This window comes from Grus americana, chromosome 4, assembly GCF_028858705.1.
Source record: "Grus americana isolate bGruAme1 chromosome 4, bGruAme1.mat, whole genome shotgun sequence".
Classification (NCBI taxonomy): Eukaryota; Metazoa; Chordata; class Aves; order Gruiformes; family Gruidae; genus Grus; species Grus americana.
The window spans coordinates 44,095,737-44,103,055 of record NC_072855.1 but is presented as its reverse complement, the minus strand read 5'-3'; positions in this window follow the sequence as shown (position 1 = coordinate 44,103,055).

The following is a 7,319-nucleotide window of genomic DNA, read 5'->3' as shown; positions in this document are numbered from 1 at the left end:
GTAAAGATCTTCTACTGAAAGTAGTTACAATTATGTCAAAATAATTTTTACAAAGAATTTCCTTTATTTGGAAAAGAAGTATTTTTCTACTTCTTATCACGGAAAGTTTTTGTTTTGGTTTGAAATTCAGAATTTCACAGGGAAGGGAACTAATAGTAAACAACACCACCATGGATCAGAACCATAGCCTGTCAGGCACATCAGTTAGTACTGCTGTCTTGTAATATTGTGAAAATGTTCATACTCTAAATATAATTTCTTTTTATCCAGTTTTAAATACCAGCAGCTATACAACAAGTTTAACCCCAGTGAGTTTTCTTCTCCAAAGTCATTCTTAACATACAAAGAGTACAGTAGCCATAGGACAGAGAATGTCATCAAATTTGCTGTAAGTGTCAGGTCATAGCTAGTGGGAAAATTGCCTTTGGTTGATGGGTGCAGTTATAGCACTGCAGAGCTACGTTGGAACAGCTCTGAATATGGGGGCAGAGTTTTCCGGGATTTCATTACCTTTGTTCAGTGCCATTAACCTACATAGAGCTCACTGAAGATCTTTGCCTTTAGGCAATTTTAGTTTCATGCAACAGAGGTGCATTACACAGCAGTCACTATGTTACACAACAATTGCCCTTACGCTAATTGCATTCAGTAATGATTTAGATCACAGCAACTGTTAAGTCTGTGCTCCCGGTTTCTTACAATAGGTGGAGAAATGCATTTAATTCACAGACTGGTATATCTATATATCTATTTATCCACTGTAAAATTAGCAAATTTTTCATGATGACCAATCCAGTTACTATAATCTTAAATGAAACATAACTTGCCTCCTAAAACACGTACATTTCTAAATTTATCCTGTGTAGCTCAGCAAATGACATCCTACCCATCGGAAACCCTCTATTTTCTTTTATACAGTGTTACGCACATTGCATATTCCTGATGCTGAATATATGCACAAAAATGAGTCCAACAAAATTACATTTGATCAACCATGTCACATTTCAATTACTTTTTCTAGATTTATATAACTAATAAGGACCTATAAAACTAATCACCCATCTTCTTGATTGAAGATTCTCTGTCAAAACAAGTATTACCATTAAGTAGGGCAGGATTTTTTTTTTTAAGGAATAAACACACTGTTGGATTATGGGTCATGGTACTTGTCAGTCTAAGTGATTTCAGAGACTATTTTTTTTACACTTTGCAGAGGATGAAATGATCCAGTCTCCAAAAATGACACACTCCAAAAGCTGAAAACAATCCAAGCTCATCATTATCCTCCTCTTTTGAAAGGTTAGTTCCTTTAAACAGACACTAATGTAACCATGGAAAAAACCGAAACATTAAAGGGACTACAGAGATAACCAGAATTATTAGGATGGTGGGAGGTTTACAAGGAGAAGTTATGTCTGCTGAGGCAAGCCTGGCAATCAGCTAAGTCAGTCAAACAAAATTTAAAGGGATGTAGTTTGTGATATAGGTATATAGCAATGAGCCTGAACATGTTTATCTAGATTATCCCCAGATCACTCTGGCAAACCCAGTTGGAAACTCAAAAGTGTGCCGATTATTTAATGAAAAATAAACATTGTAGGAGAAGTGCTCGCTTACTGTAACATGGTATAATGACAGAAGTTATGGGGATTATATGATTTTAAACTGAAAATATCAGAGGCTTGTATATATGTATATTTTAGCTGTGCATGATACTGTAATGTCCTTTGACTGCAGTAATGAAAAAGTCTATTCCAAGGTTTTTTTTAAAAAAAGAGGAAAAAAATCAGTATGAACAACAAAATCAGAAATTATTTGTAGCCTCACAGCCTCCTGACACCCCAAAAAGCATGCTCGAGGAGCTGGTGAAAACCTCATGAGACCTGATGGATGACACTTGTTTCCATGAATCTCAGACAAAATTGAATTTCCAGAGTCACCTCATCTAAAATACTATACAATATGTTCATATAATAGCCTCAACTGCTGCAGCTACAGGGCCTGAAGTGAAGGAGATTGAAAAGGACAAGAAGGAAAGAGACCACTCAAACCAGAAAACAAAAAGGACTAAGAAATTATCTACTGTCCCTAAACCTTTAATGGTACACAAAACCTTGAGATTTCAATCATTTCAGGTTTTTCTGTCCCCCATGGAAATATGATTTTTTTTTTTGCTAACTCAGTAACCACCTTCTATATTGTCAAAGATTTTTTTTCTTACATTTCCATCCTTAGTGTATGTATAATGATGATATCCTGATATATCTAGGACAGGTCTGATAAATTTATTGGGCAGTAGATTAAATTCACTATCGAAGAAAAAAGTTATGATCGTTTAAGTCTCACAAGAATAAAAGTCATTATATTGTGAATTTTGGTTGCAACTTCACAAATAGATACATTTAAATGGGGATAAGGAGGAATTCTTCAGATGGGTGCCCAGATAAGCTGGACAGAAGTTTAAGCAGTGGCAAAACCAGTTAATTCTCTAAGCTACAGGCATGTTGCCCAGATATATCTGCCCATATACTGAACTGTTGATCATTTTAGCTGAGCTTTAAGCCACTGGGCACACCAAAGACCCAAAGGAAACTGTGGGTTCCAGAGTGCTGAATCTGTGCATATTTAAACACTCATTGCACCCTGACTGGAGTGTGGTCCTCAAGGCAGCCTGTGAAACACAGTATCTAAAGGATCTAATGTGTGAGATTTGATTTTCTTTGCTGAAGACGCCATGCTATAGAGTGGCAGCATGTTATACTACTACTGTGTAGTTTCATTTCAGATTCTTTCTTCTAGGAAAGTTTTAATCTATGTCCAATATCTTGAAACTGGGAACTTTCAGCGTATGCTACATGGCTGCCGTGTTACCAGGGACTTTCAAAATATATAGATGAATTGCTTTATTTGAAAATCTCTATTTTACCATGTGTGAAATTTTTTGGACTGTGATAGAACTACAAGGGATGGGAAAGGAAAAGAGGAAGCAGATGGGATAGAAGCGGGTGATTTTACAAGACACAGTAGGTTATTTGCATAGATGATGGGTTTTGCTACATAATTTTTAGTATTTTTTATATCCTAAATCCTATTTAGAATTTAAAAAGATCTGTAAGCATATAGTGTACCAGAGAGCCTCTTAAAATCTAAACAAATAAAGTGGCAAGAGCACTAATTTTAAAAGGTTAAAGAGAATGACAAAATGGTGGACTACGCCAGGTAATTGCATTAGCCTAGAAGCTCTGTCAAAAGGAATAAATGGTCTTCTGCTTCTCTGATTAGTGACAGGAATCCATTAAGAAGAGCTTGAGTGTAATTAGAAAGGAGAGATTAAAACCAACCAAACAAAAAAGTAGCAGCATTTAGAAAAATCAGGAAATGGAGAAATAGGTAGCATGAAACATAATCAAAGGAGCATATTAGGTGTTCTTAGTAGTTTCTTGTGCAGTATAGTTTAGAAATAGTTGTAAACCAGGAAGGGAAGAATAAATTATATAAATAGGTACTTCTCTCATACCTTTTGTTAGTTTATCAGCAAAGAAATTAAGATATAGGGCAAAATACACCAGAATCAATGACAGAAATAAAAACAAATTTGCCAAATATAAGCAAGTTAAAGAAAAATTCAGAGAAATGCTGGAAAATCTGCTATAATCCATATGAAGAACACAAGTTTCAAAACAAGGCCCTCTTGCCTTCATTTAGAGCTCTGTTGAGCCACTAAAGTCAAATTTGTAGAAATACTGCCTCAGCTACACAGATAAATATGTTCACAATCTGTAGACTTAAACAATGTCACTGAATTGATAGGAATGTAATTTCAAAGCATAAACCTGACTAAATTAAAAGCAAATGGTATTGTATTTATGAAATCAGGATACAGCAAATACAAGAGTGTGTCTTTAAACCAACGAATGCATCCTCAGATTTGCTGAAGCTCAGTCAATGACCTGACTGACAGTGACAATGCTGAGTGCAGTGTTAGCTGATTTGTTCTCCTAAAGGTTGATTTAAAGATAACCCAGATTATGTATCAGTTTCAGTGATTTACCATTCGTACCCCATCTATTTGTATTTAAACAGTCCCTGGAACAATACCATACCAGTTTTATTCATACCCTAACTGCTGTGAGCAGATCTGAACTCTGCACATGTAGCAAGAAACTGGCATTCCTAAGAGCGTATCATTCACTGGGAACTTTGCAATAAATATACATTAAGTGAAACAGGAAAAAAATGTCACCACCAACAAAAAAACCCCAAAAAACTTAAAGCTAGCAGTGTATTTTCTATTAAGTTTACCATCATGTGGCTATATCCTTCATTCATTAAGGTAATAGCACATATGAAAACGACAAATGTAAAACAGATTAGCTTAAAAAATCCACAAAATAACCGTAAGCATAACTATTTCTATTGTATTGCTTCGTCTTATTGATAACATGGAATACAGCCAAGAAACTCTACATGTTTCTTTCCACTAAAGCTCTACTACAGATGCATTTCAGACTAAGGCAGATCCTGCCAAAAGCTCTGTCTCAGTGCTTGCTGTTCCCTCACTGATGCAGCTTCCCCTGCTCATTACTTTTTTTCTTGCTTCTAAACCCAGCTGTTAATTGCTTTAACCTTTAGTTGATTCCCTTGAACTCAGGAAATTTGCATTTTATTAAAACTAAGCCAGCCACAATTTTAACCTCCATTCTAATTAATGTAGTTATAACACTGTAAATGAGATTTTCAAGAATATTCAGAAATCGATCTAACTTTTACATATCAATTGGTCTAATTCTTACGTGTCAGAATTTCTGAAAATCTGATACATGGTATTGTCATTATAATGGGGTATCCTCAGAATTGTATGGCTACTGTCTCCTAAGTACCATGTTAGTCACTGCTTTATAATATTTACCTTGCTATTCCATAGTACCTAGAATTTAATAGCAAATGTGTTCATGGATGTAAGAATATTTAATCTATACTTAGTAAACCTACTTTATTTTGCCTTATTGATACAGAACACCATAGGAAAGACTATCACAGCAAGGTATCCCTTTATTTTAATTTATACATTTGCAATGGTATTGGTAAAATTAATGCAAAAAATGCAAAATAAGATCCAGATATCAACATGCCAAATTTGGATTCTTGTGTTTCCTCCTCCCCCCATCCCCAGAATAAATACATGACTTAGGAGAACTTACACAGCAATTATTCTACACAGCTGTCAAGACATTTTACAAAAGATCCTTTGTAGATGGGGAGGGTGAAGTATTAAAAAACAACACTTTTTTTCCCAGATTACAAACTATTTAAAGAACAAGATTGGACTAGAAATAGGTGCACATTTACATTGAATAGTTTTTGGTTTGTAACTAGGTCATGAAATTAGATGCTTCATCACCCAAGGGTCTCATTATAGTCAATGGCGAAAGACTAGCTGAATAGCCCCTTGGAGCTGCCCATTAAGTATAAGTATCTGCAGAGCCTATGTTTCTTTCTTAATGTCCCAATTAAAAATTTAAGGTTAGGTAGAATGAGTCTTGGTAATCCTGCACTGTGGGTACTTTTCAGCTCCAACTTGTGTCCCCACCATGTCTTCCAGCTCAGAAGTAAAGCCAGTTACACACCTCCCCCTGCCTCCCACCCAGCATATCTCCAACTCGATGGAAACCACAGTACTTTTTCTGTGGTATTCTGTGGGAAATAGCATAGCTATTGACATTTCCAGGCATACATGCTCTAAAGTCTCCAAGTGAAGGACGTTAAGCTGTGTGAGGCTATAACAGCTGCGAGCGGAGCCACCAGGCCAACAGGAAAGTGGGTGCTCACGCTTCTGTTTGTATTTGGGTGCCTGAAGGAAGGCAGGACTGCAATCACAGCATGGTCCTGAGGCGAGTTTGGAAATTGTTCGTTTAAAAGCAAAGGCTTAAGTCCATGCTGTTTCGTCATCAGTGTTTTTAGTTAGCTTCTTAGCAGACAAAAACATAGCCACAATTTTGTTCATCCAAATAAAGAATCTAAAAATTACTTTTTTCATCTTTGGTTTGTCTTCATGAGTGGGACCCTAAAGTCAAAATGTTTTCACTGTCATTTTACCATATTGTCTGACTTCCTTCAGCATCCCTCAGCTAAATATAAGTTCCTGGTCCCAAGTAGATTTGAACAGCATTAAAACAGAGCTAGTCCCTACTTTGCTACTATGATTCCTGTGCTGTTTGATAGCGTAACTCTAAATCTATTTACTTGGATGGACTATTTAAAATTCAGTGCTCGGCTTCCTGTCTATGAATGCTACATCCTAAATTATTAGATAAAAACCCCCAAATTGCTATTGTCACTGCCTTCTGTAGCAGTTCTGTAAATCTATGAAACGGTTTTATTGCAAGTACACCAATAGGTAGTGTTCCAATACAAGCTGAACAAAGACTTATTTTTTTTTAATAAAAAACTTGGGGAAATACTGTTTAGGGATAATCTTTACAATTAATATATTTCTTTAAATATTTGGTCCCCAACTTGAACAAATCAAATTTTCATGTAGCATTAGTAAAAGATAACAAAGTACTGCCGTCCTACTTTTAGACAAGTGAAAGAGAACTGATCATATATTGTAAGAAGAACTACTAGAAGGATGATGTTAGCAGTCATGGCTGTTTGGGACCCTTTATCCTGAAAGTAGACATATGTCACTAAAAAGCATGTCTGCTCCTGTGAGACACCTCCTCTGTCAGTAAGCTACTATTCTACTATTTTTTCTACCGAGATAGATAAGAAGCTGAAAGAACTTGGAGTCTTAGTTTTTAAAACAAATGACTGTCCTTTCCACGATCTTTCACAGACGAGGATGAAAGAAGTACTATTTAAGCTAAAAGGATGATGCTGGCACAAGAACACACAATGCACATGGGCATATTTCGGTGGCAGATACATTTGTGATGAACTTTAGAAAGTTTTTAAGCTTAAGCGAAATGACATCCTGGAAAAGGACTACGGAGAAGGACCCCATTTCTAGTCCAGGAACAGGCTTTCCAATATTAATAGCATGCCACACTATGAGACCAGACTGCAGATTTTAGCAATTGCTACATGGGAAGAAAATAAGTAATCAGTATGTTTTGCCTGACAGCTCAACGTTTAGATTTTTTTAGGTTTCTAGTACTGGAATTCTTACTCATTTTTATAATACAAACACGTTTGACTGCTTCAGGTAGCTTGAAGAATGGCAAGTCTCCAATGGTGGCACATTACCTCGCAATACCTGGAGCTCTAAAATATGTTCCCTGACCTGTCATACTATCAAAGATCAAAGTAAATCATCA